Source organism: Mastigoproctus giganteus, chromosome 13, assembly GCF_048544385.1.
Source record: "Mastigoproctus giganteus isolate SK-2022 chromosome 13, ASM4854438v1, whole genome shotgun sequence".
NCBI lineage: Eukaryota > Metazoa > Arthropoda > Arachnida > Uropygi > Thelyphonidae > Mastigoproctus > Mastigoproctus giganteus.
Genome location: NC_143587.1, coordinates 78,626,556 through 78,651,885, shown reverse-complemented (window position 1 = coordinate 78,651,885; position 25,330 = coordinate 78,626,556). Strand labels below are relative to the sequence as shown.

The window sequence follows — 25,330 nt, the reverse complement described above, 5'->3', positions numbered from 1 at the left end:
CTCTGATGGGAGACAAACGATTCGCCGTAGACGTGGTGAAGAAATTCCCTACCAGTCAAATGACATGCGAGTGCATTTCGTATCGCGGAGTAAGTCACCTGCAGTTTATAAAAGGTTCTTTAAATGCCAATGGATACCTGGCTATATTGGAAGGCAAATTGCTGCCAACCATTAGAGACCATTTCAACCTGCCAAGTAACTGCATCTTTCAGGACGACTGTGCTTCTCGTCATCAGGCGAAAGATATAAGTAGGCACTTCTGTAGTTACTTTAGCTTCATTTCTGCAGTAGAGGTTCAACAGTAAATGTGTTTGCATTTGTTACAGGTGAGAAAATGGTTGGAAGAACGGTCCATTACAACTGTTAGCTGGCCAGGAAACAGCTCTGCCAACCTGAATCCTATAGAGAATTGTTGGCATCGTCTGGAATCTGCAGTTGCCAGAAAGAAACCAAAGACCCTTCGGGAATTTGAGGAAGCCATAATTCGTGTTTGGAACCACGAACTATCAGTTGATTATCTTCAAAAATTGATCTTGTCAATGCCTCGACGATATGCTGCTGCAATTAGGGCCGGAGGCGGTTCAACTGAATATTAGTTTGCACCTGGTGAACTTTTTTTTGTTTTGTTTTCCATTTAAATTGATAAACTGAAGCAAATGGAGGGCTTCGATAACATTTCACAATTCCAAAATATTACTTAGCTTTGCCTTAACTATCAATAAATATCTTTTATTTTGATTTCTATTTGTGATGCTAATCATTAATGTAATATACCATAAGGAAAAATGGTTAGAAATGGGAAATTCCTAGATGATGCTCTTTCTTTGAACACCAGTGTAGAGCATGGTTCACTGCTGTCAGGCGTGATTAACCGTTGAAGGGGATTATATGCCCTGTCGATGTCATGTGACCGTATTTTGGCGCATCTTGTATCGACTTCTGTAATGTGAACTTTTTTTTTTGGCAATTCCTATACAACCCCTGTAAATGTCCTTTATACCTGTTTGAAGTTTCTTGCCGTCTCTTCATCTCACCGTTATTCTATGGTACACCACCATACTGGAAATTTTCCCACTTAATCGCAAGTTGCACGAGTTACAACAAGTTTTGTATGTGTTCTGTTCATTTTACGAGCAGTGTAGTTTTCTTCGAAAGGATGGATGGATGGGATGTAAATGAGCTCTACTGTCTCGTCATCTTGCATGTAGGTTATGAGTGTAACAAATGTGAAAATGATGGCTTCGCGATGCACTGCTTGTGCTGCTACGAATAGTTGAATTAAACTAATCAGTTTAATTCAACCAATAGGTATATTGTGTAGTGCTAACAGAGAAGATGCACCGATGAATGGAAACATTTATTCATGGCAAGTGTTCGTCGGACTTCAGAACAGTTCTACAATCCTCTGCAGTTTAATCGCGTAGACAAAAATGCCAATGAATTCTTCATTTGCATAGATGAAGAATTCATTGGCATTTTTTGATATGGTTAAACAGGATCACTACGCAGCCATTTACAATCTCAAGGGCTGTTTTATATGCCAACTTGGATGTCACGCCTTGGTCTCACATAGTTGTCACCAAGAACATTCTCACGCTTGCAAAACTGCTGACCGGGAGACTCCACTCGCCGAAAACTGACTACCTGCTGAATTGGCCACACACGATGCAAAGTTGGGCGAATAGGACACCATCCCCTCCACTCAGTAGCTAGATCACGCAGCTGGGAAGCCTTCAGCGATTTTTTCCTTTTAACACCATTACGATGTACAACGATCTTCAAGCAGACCCAGAAAGGCTTTGCACAGAGAAGAGATACAGGACTGAAATGTTTCAGGATGCACTACTCCACCTATAAATGTTTAGTGAAGCCCACAGATGACAACAAAAGAGAATGCAGGAAATGAAGAATGAACTGGTCGGTACTGTTTTTGCTCCGCCCTGGTGCTCCTGTTATGTTTATATTATATGTCTTGTCTTTCTGTTATCTCGCTGTAAATAGTGCTGTAGATGTGAACATTCTCTAATTCCTTGTAAAATTGCAAATTATGCTTGTGCTGTCTTCTTATCTGCCTGTCATGTAAAAATAAGGCAATGATATGTATAATATAATTAATTAGACAATGTATAATTTGTATAATTTATAAAGACGATGATTTATATAAATTATAAATGAATACTTATGCAAATAACTTATATTTGTATATATAAATGTGCACCCCCTGGTTAATAGCCGTAAGCGGGTGTCTCTTAGGATAAAATAAAGATAATAATAATAATTTGCAGTTCCTGATTGAAGATAAACACTGCCCTACCATTAATATCCGGACATCTGCCTTTAGATAAAACAAGAGCTTTTATTGTGTGATTTAATATTTTGTGCTGAAACCTTTTGCTTTTATTACGGCCTTCAATCTTTGCGACGTACTCTCAACAAGCTTTTTATAAATGTTAGGTGATATGTTCCGCCACTCGACGTTTAACGCTGCCACCAATTCGACCTTGTTCTTTGAGCGATCTCGGCGTGCACGCACCGGACGATCCAATATATCTCATAGATGCCCGATAGGGTTCAGATCTCTGGGCTGGCCAATCCAACTTTTCCACACCAATGTCCTCAAACCACTCTGTTACGAACAGAGCGGTATAGCAAAGCGCGTTGTCTTGCTGACAAAGATATGGGCCTTCCCCGAAGTATTTCTATAATGTTGGAAGTGCATGGTTGTTCTGGTATTGCACAGCATTCATGGTTTTGTCAATAACGACTAATAGGCCGAAACTATGATAGGAGCCCCATACCATGACACTTATTATTAATTTCATTGTCGGGAGGATATAATCAGGAACTGTTCCCCTGGCATTCGTCACACCGAGAAACGGCCATCAGACTAGTAGAGTGCAGACCTCAACTCGTCTGTCCATAGGGCTGTTTTCCACTGCTCTACAGTCCAGGATTCGCGATCCTTACACAATGTTAATCGGCGTCTACCATTTCTTGGGGTGATCGATGGCTAGTGACCAGCTGCACAACCATTGTAATCCATATCATGGAGTGTCCTTCGTGTTGAACTAGTGCTGACAATAGTCCCAATACTCTCACAGAGGGTTTGCGTGACTTGATACAATGGCAATTTATGATTTGGCGCACAGTTCTTCGCAGAATTCTCTTGTCCCGTTCTGTTAGTTTTCGGAGTTTACCAGGCTGTTTTTGGCAGATTCAGTCCCATTCCTCTGCTATTTGCATATGATGTCATTAACCGTTGACTTAGAAATCCCCAGCTTGACTGCGATGTCTCATACAGAAAGCTTGCTTATGTGGCTTCCTACTGTCGTTCCACGTGGAAGTCTGTTAATTCTGTTGAACGGGTCATCTTGCATTCCCACTTTTGCAATTGTCTGTACGAAGACCAGTGTGCACATTTATCGCAGGTTCTGTGACGTGTTGCATACATAGGACCGGCTTCCTCATCCACGGTGGAGTGTCCAGATATTAATGGTAGGGCAGTGTGTGTATATATATATATATAAAAACGAAGAAGGGAGAAGAAAAGAAAAAGAAAAAGAACAGAAATAAGTATTACAAATAGAAGTAAAATGAACTAGAAGAAAATATAGATGGAGAAAAATGCCAGGCGTAGATGAAGAAAATAGAGAAAGAATGTTAAGAACCTAAAAAAAAAAAAAATAAATAAATAAATAAATCATCAAGTGGAATTAAGGCTGAATTAATGCTGAATTAACAGGCAAATCATATGTATGAAAGCTGAAAAGGAAATGACCGAAAGTGAGAGGAAGGTAATAAAGATATAAATAAAAATTATTAAAAATTAAAAAATTAACAAATTAAAAGAAATTAAAAAAATTGGCACATAGGTCAGGTATTTCGTCAGGGGACTACACCTGATCATGTACCAAACACTGTGTTTCTATGCAAACCCATGTTGGTGGAGAAACTATTAAAAATAAAATCGAGTAAGGCAAACCCCTGATGGAGAAACTATTAAAATAAAATAGATAAAAAATTGATCTCCAGAAACATGAGTAAGGTAGCCCCAACACAGTGTGTTTAGATTAATAAATCAAGTCGAAAGTATGTAAGTTAAAAGTAAAACAGGCAGCGGCAAAGAAAAAGAAAGTAATGCAAGATAAGGGAGGTAAAAGATATTAAAAATGTAGAGGCGAAGATAGTGAGAATAAGAAAAGTGAGAATGTCCGAATCACCCTCGTATTGCACTAATAGTTCAACGGACGGAAGAAAGAAGAGCAGAAAGTAGAAAGATGTAAAGAGAGGGAAAGAGTATAAAGGATACTAGAAAAGCTAGGTGTGTAAGTACCCAACCTCACACAGAGGGCCTTGGCTGTGAGAGTGTTAGTAGAAGTGGAAATTAATACCGCTAGCTTGTAGTGTATATTTTGAGTGTTAGATGTATAAAATATATGATATAAAATGTCGGGAGAAAGACTAATGAAAAGGAAGAAAAATTAAATACCTGTAGTATTTAGCAGCATCAAAATGGGTAGAATATAATAAAAATAAGAAATGAAGATACAATTATGCGAACATGATTAAAAAGAATGGAATGTAAACAGAGGGATAACTATGACAACGACGGTGGAGTTGCTCAGAAGAAAAGAACAATAGGAGCCCTCTGTAGTCAAAGTAAAATAGAGAAAGTAGCATTAATTATAAGTAATTACTGGTAATATTAATAAATAAATAGAACAAATTAAAAAATGAAAAGAATAACTTAGAGGGTAAAATAACACGAACATCGTTCCAATAGAAGTCATAAGGTGTAATCACTTTCCAAGTAGTGGAAATACCACCATTCGAATATACAACTGTACAAGTATCAAATTAACCCTAATCAAGGTGGAACATGGTGAATCCGCATTTTGTTTGATAAAATCACAGAGATTTTTTATAATAAAATTTATGAAATTAATTGGAATGTCATTAATGCGAAGTTTGGTATACAGATCATTTAAAGCACCAACGAAAAGTGATTGATTGCTGCTAATATTTGCAAGACCGATAATTTGTGTGTAGATTATATTTTTATGAACCTCAATAGAAATGTTAGAAATTCAATTTGTTAAATAAATAATATTAAAATTAAATTTGCTCCTTTTGTCGAATAATTCAAAATTATGACGAAGAGGGGGACTGTTTAAAGTAATATTTAAATCAAGAAAATATCGGGTTGGACGAGCGCTGGCCACGTCATCATGCGTCACAGCCACAGACGTCAACAAACAATTAAACCTCGCGTCTCACGCACCTGGCAGTGCACATCTTCATTCCAACTGCCATTCATGTATTTTAATTCTGACGAAGGCTACCATATAGCCGAAAGCTCATATATTTCTTCTTTATTTGTACGCTCTGTGTATAACTGTAATAAATTCTTATATGATTTTCCTGTTAATTCAGCATTAATTCCACTTGATTTTTTTTTTTAGGTTCTTAACATTTTTTCTCTCTTATTTTCTTCATCTAGGCTTGGCATTTTGTGGTTAATAATTTCTTCATCTATATTTTCTTCTATTTCATTTTACTTTTATTTGTAATACATATATATATAAGTATATATAAGCTCTAATTAGATAATTTATAGTGTAATGTAAATGTCCTCTCTGGTTTGTAAATGTCCTTCCTGGTTTGTTCTATCGCTTGATGGCATTAATCGGTTCGTTCAATATATAACAGTTAAATATTAAGTTAATTTTATAATTCAAACTCTGTATTATTGGGATTCTATATATAAGTATATATATTTATACTTATTTATTTATATATTTATTGTTATATCTAGATTTATTAAACTAGTGCATAAGATCATACAAATATAACATACCGGTTGAGGCATACTACATGCGGTTATTTACAATGCTTAATATCATATCTAACAAATATAATCAATTGAAATTCATACCGGATAATCTATATAATACCAAATTAATAAACAGGCAGCTCAAAGATATACATGAACATTTTCTAATTACTCCCGTTGACAAAGCTGCTTGCAATTATATGTAAGTCATATTATATAGAAATTATTAAAAATGAACTACAGTCTAGCCATACCTATAAATATATAGCATCTTCCTCTAATATAATAATCAAAAAATTAATTGCATTGCATAAAAAATTATAATAACCTAAAATATCCATTTATATATGACATACCCAAATTTCATAAATCACCTATTGCATTTAGATTCATAACATCATGTAGAGATATTTATGCTAAAATTCCAGGAAAAACATTAGAAAAGTTACTTAAAATTATATTAAATAACGTAAATAAAACTATTATAATAAATAATAACTTACCGATTATAAATGCTATAAAAAATAACAATATTCATCAAATACAAACATTTCACTTTAACAGTTTATTTACTAGCATTAATCTTGATAAATTAAAAGTCGTTCTCCAGAAACTATATTTGGAAAATAAATATGCTATAAAGGTTGAATTAACCTATTGGGATACTCTAATAAATTTATGCATCTTTAATAATTATGTATATGACGGAACATCGTTATACTTGCAATTGACTGGCACTCCTATGGGAAGTCCAACATCAAACATAATCGCAAACCTTTATCTATATTATACAGAAAGAGCATTCCAACATAACCTACTTATCTTCAGATACGTAAATGATCCATGTGTGTTTAATTGTCCACATTTTGTTCAGGATTACAGTAAATTATATCCAGAAGAACTTGTATTAGAAAAAACTAATAGTTCTGATACTATAGCAAATTACCTGGATCTTCATATAGAAATATTCCATAATAATAATATAGACGTAAAAGTATATAATAAAAGAAACGCATTTCAATGTAGTCTGCCTTACAAACTGGAGATCTAATATATCAAAATCAGTGGATGCTAATATCATTTTATCCCAATGTTTGAGGATTGCTTATATTTGCAATAATAATAAAAACTGCTCAGCAAACATAATAGCATTGCACAACAAGTTGATGAATAATGATTTCCCCATCGCTTACCTGAAATACCACTTCAGAAGGGCGATAAGCATAATTAATTTCAAAAATTTGTTCTCTGAACCCATTGCTTCAATATAATTGTCATATTTAGTGCCATGTATATATGTACATAGGATACACTTTGCTTTCTTGGTGTCTTACGGCGTAGAAAACTTGTACCCACCGGCTTGCAAATTACAGTGTATCATTTTTTTTTTTTTTTTTTACATAGTTAAATTCATTTAAATTTCCTTAAGTTCACGCTGAGGTAACATGCAAATTCAGCTCAGGGTCCTACTATAGGAACGGGTTTACGCTCCCGGGCATACCCGAGCCACAACTTATATCTTGTATTGTCTTTAAGCTGCCCTATACTTTTTATTTTTATTTCTCCGAAATTATTAGGGCAATCCGAGGACGTAGGAGAAACTATTTCTTATCTATACCACTATTTTTAGCCTTTATGGAGTTCAGGTTCAATTATTCCTACTCCTTTAGTTTTTCTTCTTACTATCTGCATGTTTCTCTTTGCGTTAACTTAAATTTGATTGGTTAATTAATTAATTATTTATTTTTACCAAATCCATCACATAGGGGGCACCACATTATTTTGACGACTATTATCGTTACTACATTATGTCCTGGATACGGTAGCTTTGTAGTATGTATTACATATTTAATCTTATTTTAATCATTAAATTACGTTCTCTGTCGGGTCAACGATGATTAATATATGCTTACATTTATAATTTATTAATAATTTACTTATATTTTCTTACTTTTGATTCTAAAAAATTCTATATTTGGTTTAGATTTCAATTACTTAGCATATATTGATCATTACAGAAACAGAGAACTTCTTGTCGTTTTTTGCCTTCGGTCTGGGTGGTTTGGCCCCAGTTGAAGTCATCTGGATTGTGGGTGAAAAGCGATAATCTTTTTTATTTTTTATTTTTATGTTTTTTTTTTGCGTTTTCTTAAATACCTGAATGGTATTATTTGATTGATTTACTTCTTCTATTATTTCCTATTATCTTTAATATTTTATACACATTATGGTTGTAATGCATGATTGCTCTGCAACTGCATTGACCCATAAATATATTATATATATTTATATATATATATATTCGTCCAGAAAAACAGGTAGTTCGACCAAAGAACACATGCGAATATGAGTTTATGTAATTAATTACGGGTAACCTGAATATAATTATTTCATTTTTTGTTTTGTTCCTCTAGCACAAAACCCAAGATCGCCGGAAATGACCACCATTACAGAACGTAAAGTGAATGAAACTGCACCTCTATCTTTTGTGTCTCTGTTGTGGAGTGACAATACAACAAAGAGCAAACAAGTTTCGTGTTCCACTAGACAAAAGTGCCAGGAAACTTTACAAATGATGAAGCAACAGTATGGAAAGAATTGTCTGTCTCGTTCATGGAAGAGAATCACTGGAAGGCCTATGTTCAACGCTCTAAATGATTTCAAAAAAAAATCTGAGCACGAATAAAGAAACTATTCGACAAATAATAACTCAGAATTTGAAGAAAACGAAAGTCTGTGCGATTTGTTCCGCATTCGTTAGCAGCCGGTCAACGGCAGAGGCGAGTTGAACATTGAATAGAGAACTCACTGAAGCCACTTAATGCAAACCCAATTGTTTGAATTCGATCATTATGGATGAGGAGACGTGGTGTTTTCAGTAAGACGCAACGAAGCCACAAAGTGCGGAGTGGAAGTCAACAAATTCTCCCAAAGCTAAAAACTTTTGTCAAGAAAGGTCAAAAATCAAAACCATGCTCATCGTTTTCTACAATAACAAGGGAACTGTTCACGAAGAGTTCGTGGCCAATGGCTAAAGTGCTACTCTGAATACTGGACGTTTAGATACGTTTGTTGCAAAGAATCCACCATGTCTGGCCTCAGTATGGAGAAGACAGCGGTGGGTTCTTCTGGAACGACAAGGCTCTCATTGTTCTGGAGTTTCTGGCTAGCAAACAAGACTGCGCACTGTGGGACGCACCGTATTCACCAGACCTAGCCGCCTGCAACTTCTTTTTGTTCCCGAAGTTCAAGGTACCACTGAAAGCAAGATATTTTCATGACGGCGACACCATTCAAAGAACTGTGAGGAGAACACTGAAGAGTATACTAGGCCTTCCATCAGTAGTTCCAGTTGATTCCTGATCGCCACATGGGAGAAAGTTACGTAAACTAACCAAGGTTAGTTTACTCATATATGGGATCATCATTTTATTCTAGCATCAGTCTCGTTTTCCAATTGCTTCACTGTTTTCCAATCTCCCCCACATAATCGATTAACGCAATAGAGTAATTCATTTATTTATTTATCATTATATTTTTGAAATATCAATTGCAAAATGACTGAATTATAGATCACGTGCCTGCTCTTTCAGAAAAATGGAATCTCAGATTTGTTTTCTTCGTCGAGCTGCTTGATACGTTGCCAAAATTCCGCATGCGCAATGCATTCTGCAAATATTGGATGCTTGTATTTCTACCAGCTGACAAAAGTGAGTCGTTCGCTGTTTAAACAGATGTAGTTAAACAACTGCGCGATTGGTTATGTTTCCTTGCATACGAGCGACACTTGTTTCTTGTACTGTATAAATATTCTTGATGTTTGGAGTTTAGAACTACACTTTTTGATAAATAATTTTTTGCGATATGAAGAACGCAGTGAGAGTGGCAATACAACTGACATTGGTAGTTGCGGCGATTATTCAAGTCTCTCTGTCAGTCTCTAATTATGCATATTGTGCGTCTAAAATATTATGCCATCGTATGTAATTTTTATTTACTTCTTCCACTCGAATACCGTTTATTTTAATTTCTCATATATTTAATTTTAGCTTACTTTTAACTTATAAAATTTTGTCTTGAAAACTTCATAATTCCATTTAGTCAGATAATCATTATATACACTGAGTGATCACTGAATCATGACCACCACTATGAAATTGAATGCGACACATTGACCACGTGACGTACGAGAGTGCGGAGTTAGTCGACCTACGTAGCATAGATAAGGTGTCAGTGGTTCAGTAGGTAGTAAAATTCCGAGCGTGGTGGGTAAGGATTTATCGGAATTTGATAAAAGACAGATTGTGGGTGCTCGACAAGCTGGTGCGTCAATTTCCCAAACGGCTGAACTGGTGGGGTGGTCGAGAGCCGCTGTAGTAAAGTGTACCAAGACTGGCGTAAAAATGGTGAAACAACGACCCGACGGCAAAACTGCAAAGGTCAGCGAAAGGTTGATGTTAGAAGTGAGCGCCGGGTCCGAAGACTCGTACAGGCGAACAGGCGCAGCACTGTTGAAGAGTTGACTACCCAATACAACATGGGTCAACCAGGAACAATATCTGGCATGACCATGCGTCGCACGCTCGCACGTATGGGCTATACCAGCAGACGACCCATACGGCATCCTCTCCTAACCAAGGTTCATCTGCGTAAAAGACTCGTCTGGTGCAAAGAACATGCAAGTTGGACGTTAGAAGACTGGAAGAAGGTGTGCTGGTCAGATGAGTCACGTTATTTACTCCACACCGTGGATGGTCGTGTACGGATTTGGCGTCAACAACACGAGGCTCTTCATCAATCATGCATGGTATCAAAAGTGCAGGCCGGTGGGGCCATTGGCAGAAACTTGGAACTCTGGTGCATGTGGAACAACGTATCAGTGATCTCCGCTATCGTCAACTGCTTGCTGATTGTATACACCTTGCTATGTTAAACTTTTTCCGGAATGGCGATGGTGTCATTCAAAATGACAATGCACCGAGTCAAGGGCGCTTGTTGTGCAGGAATGGTTTGAGGAACACAGTTCTGACTTCCAGCATATAATAAATAAATAAATTTTCTGTTTATACTCCGGGACGACCAAACGGTCAGAGGAGTTCACAAGATAGACAGAATAAAAGAAACAGCACCGTATTCAGTAGTCACGGGCTTGAACCCCGGTCACTCAAGGCACGTGTACTTATGCACCCGCGCGCCTAACCACTAGGCTACGGCGGCCTTTGAATATGAATTCGCCTCCGAGCTTCACCGATATCAATCCCATAGAGCACTTGTGGGACACTATGGAAAGGCATATCAGGCGTCTGGATACACCAATCACCTCCATACCTACATTGTTGACCGTATTACACAGAGCTTGGTTGCCCATACCTCCCGAACGCTTCCGACTTCTTGTTGAATCAATGCCACGTCGAATAGCTGATGTACTGAGGACAAAAGGAGGACCTACGAAGTATTAGGTAGATGGTCATAATTCAGTGATCACTCAGTATATATATATATATATATACTCAAATGTCACTTGAGTAACACTCTTAAGGTTAAAATACCATATATACTCTATTCGGAAATAGTCTATTCAATTCAAATTGCAATCACCTAGTGGGTGATTGCAATTTGAATTGAATAAACTATTTCCTAAATTCGCAGCACAACTTAAAGTAGTTTCTGTATGGGACTGTATGGTCCCATACAGAATTAGACTCTTTATCCAGTGTCCTAATACCCTGAGTTCTGTGAATACTGGGCTATTGGTTCCTGCTAGATAAATGATTGACCATATCCCGAGCCTGTATGCAGCTAATAAGCGAATTTATGTGAACAAAAGCAATCTTCCTTGATTGGTACGAAAGTTGAGGCAAAGAAATCGATGAGTGCATAGGTGTAGCCAGACTCGATTTGGAGAAACGGGTTCGAAATTTTGACTTGTTAAATATACAGTACTATATAAATATTTAATATACAAGTAAATTATCACAGCAGTGATGGCGCCCTGATTATTATTCTAAAAGTAGTGGCGCTAAAGCTGAGACGGGTAAACTTTCTTGTTAATTTTTGGAAAACATTTATGAGCTTTTTAAATTATGCTTGGAGTTTACGAATATTTCATCCTTTCTTAACGGATTATAATATATATTGTATGGTTTTTTGTAGTTTTAATTTAAACATTTAAACATATATTTATAAGAAAGGTGTGGTTTTTACAGCTATTATTGAAAAAATAAATAAAATATTAGTTCTGCTGAAAAGGAAAGAAAACCCATTAGAGATTAAAAAAAAACATAACGATGAAACGTAGTTTCTTACATTTTTTTTTAGTTTTAAAGACCGTTAATTGCATCAACTTTAACTATCAACGTGTGCATATATTTCTGTTTATTATCTGTAAAATGGATTTTGATAATTTTAAAAACATTCCAAAGCTATATAACATTTAGAAAATACTATATTAGAAAAGAAACTCAGTCAGGGATAAACATTGCCCCGAGTATCGTATCTAAAACTATGCTATATCAAGTAAAAATATTAATACTGAATAACCATTGAATTCTAATGATGCCAGGAGAACAAATATCACAGATGAGATTCTGAAACTTTTACTAGTAAATTATCAACGTTCAAGGGTGGTAATTGACGAAATAAGAGTAATATGATATCATTTGTATTCAAGAACCCTACTTTGTACACCAGGATAATGGTGGATTTGATTTCAATGTACTGTCCGCCTTCATAAGATATACTTGATACAGTAAATTACATTGAAGTATTCATGAGTGTCATTGGTAACTGGAATCTTATAATGACTATGGATGCTAATGCTAAGTCTTTACTTGGGCAGAGTGGAATTTCAGATAGCAAAGGAAGACTAGTTGAAGAGCTGATATATGGTTTTAAACTTTAATATTCAAAATGTATATTCATTCCCAACTATTAATGGGCAATCAAGTATTGATATAACCTTGTCATCTGCTAACATCGGTAATAAGATTAAGGATTGACAAGTCTTAGCAGAAGCTACTCAAAGTGATCATAGAGCCATACACTTTATATTAAGTCTGCTACGTTTGTACCTGGTTTAGAAAATTTAAATACATTTTCACTCTAATTACATATTTACATATTATGATAATAACTCTGATAAAACTATGTTATGGCAGTGTTTGTGGACTTCGAGGGAGGGAGCTGTTGCTGTTGTATTATTGGGTTTTAGGAGCATTAATAACAATAATTAATAAATAAATATTCATTTATTACAAATACAGCAAGCCCATCACAGCACATGGCTAAGGGCAGATAATAATACAAAGGAAATAACATAAAATAATCGAGTACACAGCAGGTTTCATATAAACATTAACAATTATGAATTATGAATTATGAATATAACATTATGAATTAAAAAAGAATTTGCAGAACAGGACATTTGTCTTTCAGTTACAGTTACTGGGTTGGAGGCAGGCTGCTGTTTTAATTTCTCTTCATTTTATCGGATGTCTGACTCCTGTAGGTTCAGAGTTGAGTAACCTGTTGTGGTGATTTATGAGGTGAAGGGATGCTTTGAGGAAAATTCTGTCCATTTGTTTGACCCTGGAGAGGTTGGATTTGAGTTTGTGGTTTCTTGAATTTTCCCTGTTGGGAGCAGCTATTATATTGGCTAAGTTTGGTGAATCACATGCAGAAGTAATTAACTTTGCAAGGAGCATGACTCCAGACTCGTTGATCATCTGTTGTAGAGGCTTTGTTTTTAAGTTTTCATAACGCTGTTGCCTGGATATTGTATGGGGAAAACGAAGCTTACTACTGAGCCATCTAAGAATCCACTATTCTAAGGGCAAGGAATTTCTTGACGGTTACTTGAGAAGCACCAGAACAGATTTCGGAAGCATAGGACAGAATGAGAAAGATGCATCTTTGAACATGCTTAATGACTGCTTTTCTGTCTTCAGTCCTGCTGTTTCTTGTTTGATTAACCATTTTGCTTTTTGAATTAAAGGAGAGATTTTTATCAAAAACAACTCGAAGGTCTTTGTGAGCACAGACATTTGGGATTGGGACATCTGCAATTTTTATTTCTATGTTGTGGACTGTTTCTTAAGGCAATAAATACTTTGAGCAGATTTTCTTGAAATTTGAGCTGATCTGCTTGATTTTCTTTAAAAACCTACTTAAAATCACTATAAAGCAGGAGCTGGAGCTGAATTACAGACGTCTAACATACTTATGTTAGACGTACGTCTATGTTAGAGGCCATATTTATCTGTATATACTGCCAGTAAATTGAGTGTGTTCTTTCAATTTTATGTTCGCTGGACGACAAAACCGAGTTTCCGGGAGAGAAAAAACAGGATACCCTCTCCTGAGACTAACTTAGCTACGTTGTGAAAAAGGCCCACAAAAATTCCTCTCCTCATCGACGGGACCCGAACCCAGGTGCGGGGAGGATGGCGATTCTACAAACAGTGCTATCCACGAAGGTTTCAAGGGAGCATTTGACTCATTGTGATGGGAAAGTGTGTAGAATGTGTTTGTCACTATGAACTGTTCTTCATAATTCTATAACGTTCTAAGAACTTTATAGAATTATGAAGAACACGAAATTAACTATAAAAGAAAAAACACTAATAGCGTTTCAAACGCGAAAATATCGATAAGGGCAATGGGGGTCTCACACGCCCCTACACCCCATTGGGACCTATATGCTGGAATTTTGAGTTAGACCAGTGGCTTTCTCGGAATCAGGAACACTGCAATGCAATTGCTTATGCTGATGACATAGTTTTCCAGGTTCTTTCAAATCGGTCTTGGAGACTAGAATGAAAGAAATTTTGGATGATATAATTACTTAGTCTTCAAAAAATAAGTTGATTATATCTTTAAATTAGACTAAGATGATGATAGCTTTAAAAGGTTGTTTTAATTATCGTCATTCTCCAACTGTACATTTTTTTAAATAAACCAGTTCAGTGCGTAGATCTTTATTACCAGACGTACAACATATTTCACTGAATAATAAAACCTTGTGGTTTTATCCAGCTATGGACCCATTGATTTTAGAACCCATCAATATTTGGGTTTGATATTAGATGACAAACTAAATTTTGAAATACACTCAGAAGAAATTCCTAATAAATTAAAGCTTTTAGTGGCACTCTAATTAGGGCAGTAGCCCTAATTAGAGTGCTACTAAAGGATGCAAACCCCACTCTGATTGGGGTTTGAATAAAAAAGCTTTCCGTTTATACTATAAAGTAGTTTTCCATTCAGTAGTCGCTTACGGTGCTGGAATTTAGTTTAAGAGAGTAATTAAAGTAAAAATAAAAAAGAACAAAATTTTATAGAGAGAATAATATTACTGGCAATATACCGTGTTTTAGGGCAGTGTCAACGAATGCCCTTCAAGGGTTAGCTGGCATTTTACCTTTGGATTTATATGTAGCATATCTGGACGACTTTATTTACTATTTAAAGAAGGGTAGGATTGTTGACATTATGAGTATAATTGCTGATATGGTCAATAGTATTAACTCTTAAAAGAAAAGGATATTAAACAAACTGCATATTATATGGCAAAGTAGGTGGAGTACCAGTACAACAGTTCAGTGCCTAGATCTTTATTACCAGACGTACAACATATTGTACTGAATAATAAAACCTTGTGGTTTTATCCAGCTATGAAAACGCCTTTTATATTAACAGAATCTGGATCCTTAAAGACAAAATCATTTCAATTGGGTTTAGTGGTTGTGTCTGTGGATCGTATGAGGATTGGAAGCATGTTTTATTTGACTGCAATTTTTGTTGTTGTTGTATTTGGGGTTTTTGGGCATAAGGGCCTCTTGGGCCATATTTTGCCTATTCCCTATTCATGATTAACGTATCACTAATTTCACATGTTATTATAATTAGAGATTATTATAAAAAATTATGACTTTCAAATAGTTAAACAGTTCCTCATAATTTGCTTCGTTGCCAGGAATATGAAATAAGGTTAAGGGTTCCTGCAAGTCGCATATGGAGCTAAAGCTAAATTTTGGGACAGTTGAACGTTGCGGACATTCAATGAGAATATACTTTATTTTAGCTGCGACTCGCAAAAGAGATTTTGATGAAGGCTCTCTCCCATAGGCAAATACAGAATGAGTTGGATGCGAATGACCAATGTGGAGCCTTGCTAGTATCACTTCTTGTGGTCTGCTTCTCCTGAAACTAGATGATCAGAGTTGTGGCTCTATTTTTATCTGCAACAGTGTATTATTGATTTTCTAGAGGTTTCGCCAGATGCGAGACCATTGCTTCCTAGATGTTGCTTTAATAATGGATTTTTTGTCAGTGTAGGGCACTTTCGGTTGACTGGTAGATCCAGAGTCGGGATGTTTCGCAGCATCATCCGCATGTTCATTACCTGGGTTGCTTACATGACCGGGGATCTAGTAGAAGGTAACCTTCTAGTTGGCTGTTTATAATATGAACTAATCAGCTAGCATACCCTCCAAATTAGGGGTATTATATTAATGCTGTATTTGATGCTATCAGTACGATAGCAAGCGACTGATGCAATACTTGATATCACCCGCACTCTGGCAGAGACGATCCCTGGCCGTTTCCATGTGCAAGGAATGATAACCGATAACCAATTAATGGTTGTACATTTTATGCTAGAAAGTACCTGTGCAGTATTGCAATAGTTGGCGGCGTTGCGAGGAAAGCTGGCTGGGACACCCTTATTTAGTAAATAAATATATATACAGGGTGTCCAAACAATGTATACACACTTTGTTTGTTAATACCTTCTATGCCTATTTTCATAAATTCAATTTTATAATGAAGAAAAAATGTGAGGAAAAATATGCATTAAAGCAAGTATTCAAATTGTCCTCCATTCTCCTCCAGGCATTGTTGACATCGACGAGAAATCGAAGTGCATACATCATCGAAGATATCTCTTGGTATTGCTGCACATTCTGCTTCAGTAGCTTGCCATAATTCAGCGATTTTTGCTGTTTTTTTTGGCATAAACTGTATCTTTGAGGTATCCCCATAAATAAAATTCCAATGGCGTTAGATCTGGCGAACGCGCAGGGAACTGAACTCTGTCTCTTCGTCCAATCCGTCTGTTTGGGAAAGTTTCATCAAGATAAGCCCTAACATCACGATGAAAATGGAGAAGTGCCCCATCGTGTTGAAAATAAAATTCATCATCCTCAAATAGCTCACGACTATGTGAGACGATTGATTCCTGAAGCAAGTTGAGGTAAAGAGCACCAGTAATAGTTGCATCATAAAAGAATGGTCCAATCAAACCCAAGGATGATAATCCACGCCACACTGTAATGCCTGGTAAATTCAAATGTTGTTTCTCGGTTGCAGAGTACGAACAATTGTGGCGATTAATTGTAACATTCAACTTGAATGTTGCCTCATCACTCCAAACGATCTTATAGGAAAACAGAGCGTCCTCTGCAGATTTTTTTAAAAACCACTCCCAAAATTCAACCCTACGATCAGGATCACCTTCGTTCAGGGCCTGCACGAATCTTGAAATGTAGCTTTTCCTTTTTGCACGCCTTAAAATGTTATGCACACTGGATTTGGGGATTGCCGTTTCACGAGCAGCTTATCGGAGAGCTATCCTTGATGTTTGTCGGAAAAGTTCCAGCACCTCTTGTGATCTTGTGGCTGTGCGAGGTCTTTCTGATCGTTGCCTCTATACATTTTGCACGATGCCATCCGCATCAAACTTATCACGAATACGCGAAATTGTGAGAAGCATTGGTGTTTCAGTGTGGTATTCACTCCTAAACTGTCTCTGCAGTTCGTTGATATTTTCCGACTTCCCATTCCACTTCAACACAAATTTCCGCTGTGCAAATATAAGTCTGGTCTTCTCCATTATTATCACCAACTTGCAACTGAAAAAGAAAAAAAAAAGTTACTGAGTTATGGGCTGACAAAATGGGTATACATTTTTTTGGACACCCTGTATTTATGAAGCTACAGAAAATCACAAATCTTTATCACGGACAATTAAATTGGACTCATTAAGTTTAACGGCAGCACTGCCGGGATCAGTAATTAAATATCTATTAATACTCACATCTATTAATACATGTGATATGATATTTAAAACGAATTTCAGTTATCTCATATTTGCAAAAGAATTTTTAAAATTTAGACCTGCTTACTTTAAAGCGACTGAACGATAAGGAGATTGAACTCATCCGTCCCAGATTGCATAACGACCCGGGATAATATTATGAAAGCGAGAGTGTATCGATCGTGGTTCCAACCAGCCTGATTCCTACATACCCTTAAATATTGGGAGGAAATTTCTGTGTTATGAATGGAATGTCAGTTGTTGAAAGTGCATGCATGTTAATGATGGAATACACCATTATGTTTTGGAAAGTCCATTACATTTTGGAGAGTCCAGATACATCTCCTCCACCCTTCCCGAAAACGTTTGCTGCACGTTACAAACTTCTTCTACTTAATAATCTGAAACATAAAGAAACATCAACGATTTACATCAGTGAGTTGCATTTCTTTTTGAACTCACTGTCGGTATAAAAACAACAAACCCATCGCAGAACAAGAAGCTGTCAACTGACTGAATAAAAATGTCATATCGTATATATACACATATAAGCATAGGATCTTCTAAATTTACAATTATTCTTTCTGGCCACTGAGTCTGTATTTTCTTATAGCAATACGATCGAGAATGGCGTATTCGATAATCAGAAAAGTACCAAAACGTGTAAGTATTCTCTTAAATTATTATTTTCTCTTCATAAACAGAATTTTTTTCCATATATTCCTTTTTATTTATTATAATTTTTGTTTGGCAATCGTTAATAGGAGTGTATGATTCAGTTTGGAAATGCAATTGAAAGGTATGACGACTAGAAATCATCAGGCATAGGCGATTTCTCTGTGATTCATGAGTTCATCGATGTATACACTGAATGGTCACTTTATTAAGTATGGCTACCCTTTTTTTGAAATTTAGAGTGCTTTCAGTAACGCTATTAAGTATACCTACATGGGATAAAAAAAACAGGTTCGCAGATGCGTAAGGATGCGATATATGTGTAATTCAATGCGAGAATAGCCAAGACCAAAGATTAAGGGAATGTGGCATGGAGGTCGGTTCCAGATATATCGATATGTATATCTCAGAAAATGCAACCCTGCTGGAGTTTTCATGTACAACCATGTCTCGGGTTTATCAAGATTTGTTCAAAAACCAAACAAAAAAAAAAACACCATCCAGTGGTGATTCACTGGTTGGAAACTGCTGAGAGCTTACAGAATTTGTGCAGGATAACAGAAAGGCTACAATTAGTCAAATAACAATGCAGTACAACAGTTGTAACCCAAGGACACATTTCAGAACGTAGAAATCCTTCACGAAGAGAATATTGACGACAGGAGTAGAATCCAAACTGAATTCCACTCCTTCAGGAAAATTGATGTACATCTGAAGGATCCAATTGAACTATTATGTCTGGACCCGTGTAGTGACAAAAAAAAAAAAACAAAAAAAAAAAAAAAAAAAAAACACAGAGATCGAATTCAAAAAGCAGATCAAAATATTTAGTATTTCATTGTACACTATTCTATCATGGGTTCGTTGTTCTCTCACTTCCCCAAACCCGGGTAGTTTCCTTTGCCCCCTTCGCCTTGTGGGTAACCCCATTGCTACCTGTCTACTACCAACCCCAGGGCAGGATTGGCATCCAGTCCTGGGGCCCTCTTCTCTCCCTCCTTTCCACTCTTTGTACCAGTTTAGCCCCCAACGCTTCTTGTCGTACCCCCTTCCTATCTTCTACTTTCATTTTTTTTAGTAGGCTTTCCCTGTCTCTGTAAACATAACCCCACACTAATACTACGCGAACACTCAATGACATTTATAGAATCTAGCTTTTATAGAGTTTTGCATCCATCACATTTCTTGATACGGAGTTGGGGGAAACCCCCGGAGGCTTCAATAATCTTATTTATTCAAGTATATGAATTGGTCGTTTCGACTCACCTTTGGCTAAAATGATTACTGTTATTCACCATGAGCAGTTCTTAATAATTTCTATAGAATGCTGGCTCCATGGTACTGCACTCCTTTAAAACACTCTACGCTCCACTAACAAAAATGAAACTTCTTGTTCTTGCCATAATTTTGCATTTTGGCTCATCTGAAATACCCTACATGACAAAATTAACAGAACAAAATGGTTTTAATGAGTATTTCCATGAAATTCCGAGTATCCAATAGAAATCGATTTACCACCTTATAGAACCACAAATTATGCAAATTATTCGTGACTTTAAAAAACACGAGTTGCGACCACATCACTACTTTCCTTTTTTTTTTTTTTTTTTTTTTTTTAAGCTTGCTCAGTGGGACAGCCACCTCTCCAGTACTCGGAATGTAAAAACAATTGCAAAATAAAAACTTGCCTCTTGGCGATGTTTAGTTTATTCCTCAAGAAATTGTGATCACCGGGGTCTATTATATAAAATTAGCAAAAATAAGTTTCACTCTCATGAAGCATACAAAACTGTAGTAAACAACAACACATAAACCACTAACTGGAAAGATTCATTTAATATCATCCTGAAACGCTTGCTTTCCCTAGACCAGCGGTTCCCAACCTTTTTTGACTAGCGAACGCCTTTCAACTTAATATTTTTTTTATCGCTAACTCATTTCAACATAATGTTTTTAATGCGACCCACTAAGCCTATATTCTCTGAAATCGTATAATATTTATGAATTTTTATAATAAAATATTTCCAGTACTACGTTTTTATAAGCGACATTGCGTAATAAAAAATTTTATGAAATATTATTTATACTTTGTAAAGCAGGTATTAATCACTCCAAACTAGATTTTGAACAGTCTAAGAGTAGAAAACTTGCTTCTTGCCCTAATGGTAGCCGAGCTACTGGCCGCAATGTTTGCCCAACTCTGTTCCCACCTTTGACAAAACCAGATAGTTCTGTTACCACATCAGCCAAAGATAAAGCTGACCTGCTAGCATCCTATTTTTCTTCCAACTCATGTATTGATGATCTTGGTAAATCATCTCAAACCATTCTGCGTACATTCCATTCAATGCCTCCTGTGGTCTCGTCAGAAGTACGTCAGAAGGATTTTGATGAATCTGATGCTACGAACGCTCCAGGTCCTGATGGTATTTATCCACCTGTTCACTAAAATAGTGCCCCTGAACTTACTCCTGTTTTGTGTCGTTTTTTATTTCACTTTCTTATTCCAAAGCTGTTTTTCCTTCTGCTTAGAAATAATTTGCTCATATCCAGCCAGTTCCTAAAAGGGTGACAAATCCCTTCCATTCAATTATCGTCCCATTTCGATGGCTTCTACTCTTTTCAAAGTAATGGAGACAACAATTATCCGCCAACTATCTGGAAATCTTTTATCTGATCAGCGATCGCCAGTATGAATTCCGTCAGTGTGGTTCCACTAGTGATACTCTGGCTTATGCTATCCATCTATGGACAAATTCAACGGAAAAGTTTGAAACTCAAGCCATTGCTCGTGATATTTCAAATGCTTTTGATCGTGTTTGGCATAAAGGTCTTCTAAATAAACTTCCATCCTGTGGTTTCCCAGCTGTTCTTTGAAACTGGATATCGAGTTTTCTCTCTGACCGTTCACTGCGAATGGTGGTAGACGCCTCTCTATCTTCTAACTTCTCCACTAATGCTGGTGTTCCCCAAGGTTCAGTTCTTTCTCCCACTCTTTTCCTCTTGTATATTAATGATCTTTCATTGACTGGAAATCCTATCCATAGCTTTGCTCACGATAGCACATTGCATTCCACCTTCCAGTTTGAGAAACCTTGCCCTGCTCAAACAGCTTCAACTTCTCTAGTATTCACTGTCAAATCCTTAAATGCTGATCTCCAGGTAAATCTTCAGTGGGGGAAATATAACTTAATTTCAATCCTTCTAAAATTCAGTACTGTCTTATATCTCGCAAAATGGATTCTTCTGCACCTATGCTTATCTTTGATGACGCTATGATTTCTAGGCAAGACCTTGGGGATTACCCTGACTTCTCTCTTTTGGCATAAAGCACGTTACATATATTGCGTCCCCTGCATCTAAGAAAAAAGTTTTCTCTAAAAAAGTTCTAAAAAAGTTTTTCTCTAAAAAAACTTTTTCTCTAAAAAAGTTTTCTCTTTCGCACTTGGCGTTACTTTTCTTCCAGTTTCTGACTCTGTATAAATCGCAAATCCGTCCTACCATGGGATATTGTTTCTACATCTGGGGTAGTGCCTCCAAAACCTCTCTCAGGCTTCTTGATTCCATTCAAAAGAGGGCAGTTAGGTTAATGATTGTCCAATCTCTATCAGAGTCTCTCCACTCGCTTTCTCATAAACGTACTGTTTCAGCTGCATGCCTCTTCTACAGATACTTCCATGGGCACTGTTCTTCTGAATTTTCTTCTATAATTCCCGCTCTCTCTTTCAAAACAGTGCGAACACTTGCCGCCACCCGCCAACATCCATTTACTGTCCCAGTTCAAACTCACAGAACCAACTTTTCATCTTCCTCATTTATTCATTCAACTTCTGTTTTTTTTTTTTTTTTTTGAAACAACCTTCCTTCATAAGTATTTCCTGAAAATTACAATCTACAGAAATTCAAGTCTAATGTCAACAAGTATCTTCTTTCATATTTTCAACCTTCAACCCATGCACGGTACCAAGTTCTCTTGGTTCTAAAAAAGTACCTATATATAACAATGGTCCGTTGAGAATGAAAAAAAAAAAATTAGTATGGAAAACATTTTTTAACATGATATATTGTAAGATAGTAAACTAATTATAAGGAATGGTGAGAGATGTGGTTTCTTTCTTTGCCAATTCTTTACTTGTTATTTAATTTAATTTTACTTTATTGTTTATTATTAGTTGTATTTTGTAGTTCACAATAATATTCCTATGTAAATCTAAACAGACCCCATTACAGAATTTTTAGTGAGAACCTTCACGAAAACTTTCACGAACCCCCAGGGGTTCGCGACCCATCGGTTGGGAACTGCTGCCCTAGATCATCTCACTACAGAAACTGCTGCGCAATTATCTTTTGGGAATTTCAACACAACCTACCACTCCTCATATGAAACGGACCTCTTCAGTCTTCCCGAGTTAAAGCTGGTCCTAAGCAAAATAAATACTGTATCTATAAATATCCAAATATAGATCTTGTGGAAAGTGCTATAATTCTCAAGTTTCCTGAAATACTTTTAACTATGTACAATAAATAACTTAGTAAGGGGATTTTCCCTAATCTCTGGAAGGTAGCTTTGATCGAAATTATTCACAAGTCTGAAAAAATAAATCTGATCCCAAAGCATACAGACCCATTTCTCTTTTAGCGAACCTTGACAAGTTATTTGAAAAACAGTCAGCCCAGAATAACAGATTTAATTGAAAGTGAAAACTTAATTTCTTCATCCCAGTTTGGCTTCAAGAACGGGAAAACCCTATGGAGACGCCTTGATCTCTTTAGTAACCATACTTCAGCTTCGAGGGCTAAATATGAACTTGCTATATTCATCGACTTCGAGGGAGCTTTCAATTCCCCTCTAGTAGGAAAGCGCTCCCAAATATTCTCAGCAACTGTTCCAAGTTATCAGAAGCTATGTTTAAAATAGATTCATCCAAGTAATCTAGAAACAGCCGTCTCTCTCAAGGAACATCTCAAGAGGATGTCCCCAAGGATCCGTTTTTAGACCCCTCTTCTGGAAGATAGTTTTGGACAGCTGGCCCTTGCAGAAACCTGACAATATCTCTGCCTTCCCCTAAACCGATGATTTCATTCTTTTAATTCTAGGTCAATCGCCTCTTCAACTAGAACAATCAGCCAATATAACTATTTCTGAGCTAATCAAGTGGTCTATTATAAATAAATTATGAATAGCTGCCATAAAAGCAAAACTGGTGGTTTTTAAGGGCGCCTTATAGTATATTACTGAAGACCTCCTAATATAAAGATAGATAGTAAGCAAATCCCTTTGGTACCTGAATTAAAACATATGGCCGTAATTTTAGATGACAGATTCACCTGTTCCTCTCACATTAATTACCTCGCCTTGACGATTAAGAAGTCACTGCACCAATTATCCACATTTCCAAATCGGACTAGGGACTAAATAGGAAGACTCTCTTATTATATTATACAGCAGTATTCGTTCCAGTAACAACATACGCTTCGGGAGTCTGGTTTCATAGCTCCATCCGTTAATATTAAACTTTGTTCCAAGCTTATCTCAATTCAACGGATTATTCTGCTTGCCATGCTCCGGGCCTGCAGGGCAGTGTCCTCTACTGCTCTGCAGGTTCTTGGTGAGGTTTTACCACTAGACCTGCAGGTCATCTTGGACATGCAGGTCGCGGAATTCTTGACGAGTTCTCTACATCTCATGTAATCTAACTGCTGACATCAAAGACGAGAAATGAAGAATTTGGAATGAACTTGCCAATGGATGGCACTCACGATGTGATTCCGGTTTTATTTATTTATCGTTTGGCTTGTACAATATACATGGAATCAGATTACATGACTCAAGAGTGATGGATATGAAATTAAATAAAAATAGTAATCACAGGTCAACATTTAGCTTATTTAAATAATCGATTGCCGTATCAGTCGCCATTAAAAAAGTCTCGAGTTTTTCCTTCGTACGCGCGCAAAGCACAATCCTCTATTATGTGATGAATTGTCTGTCTATCTGCTCCCCAGTCGCACATCGGGAAAGAATTTTGCTCCAATTGTGGAGAAGGTCTGCACATCTATCATGGCGCGTTCGTGTTCCGTTTATTACTAGCCATATTCTACGAGGCAGGTCAAAATCAAGTGATGTTTCAGAGATACAAGGCATGATATGACATCGAGAAGGGGAGTTTTGTAGCCACTCTTGCGTCCAGGTATCCAAAGGGTTGAAGTTAGCTTGTTGCAATGTTTTAGCCATCAAGATTGGTGGATGTCTGTAATGGAGCCTGATTATTCCTAGGTCTCGAATGTCACGGTTTGTTGGTAGTTCAGGATTGTTTTTCTGTGTTCTCTTATGACGGCACACTATCTTCGAAGATGTTTTGGCGGGATGTGGCTCAAGACAGAAAGCCAAATGGTAGAGATGGACCTGATTGTTCCAGTTATGATGCACATGGTGTTATTTAGCTGTACGTCCACCTTATTTTATGTGGTTACTGTTCAGCTAGACTGGAATACAGTACTATGCAAATGACCAGACGAGGGCTGACAAACGTAAGGTCGAAGCAGACGAACCCTATGTAGTACCACTTTTGCAGACTGTTATTCCTTGATTTCAGTTTTGCTTCAATTCTTGACAAGTGTTCAATGAAAGATAATATTCTGTCTAGTGTAACACCCAAATATTTCTGATATTTGTTGTGGTTAAGACGGGCGTTCTAGAAGTTTATGTTCAGCTCTCTATCCGCCAT

At 36.7% G+C, this 25,330-nt stretch overlaps 1 long non-coding RNA gene across 1 annotated transcript in view; it reads left to right on the top strand.

Annotated features, from left to right (window-relative positions):
• The first annotated feature begins 9,698 nt into the window (after positions 1 to 9,698).
• The window catches only part of LOC150076206 (uncharacterized), a 40,210-nt gene continuing 24,578 nt past the window's right edge, over positions 9,699 to 25,330 (top strand). Inside the window, exons 1-2 of the long non-coding RNA XR_016547829.1 lie at positions 9,699 to 9,812; positions 18,541 to 18,590. This is a non-coding gene — a long non-coding RNA (uncharacterized LOC150076206). The remainder of the gene's footprint in view (positions 9,813 to 18,540; positions 18,591 to 25,330) is intronic.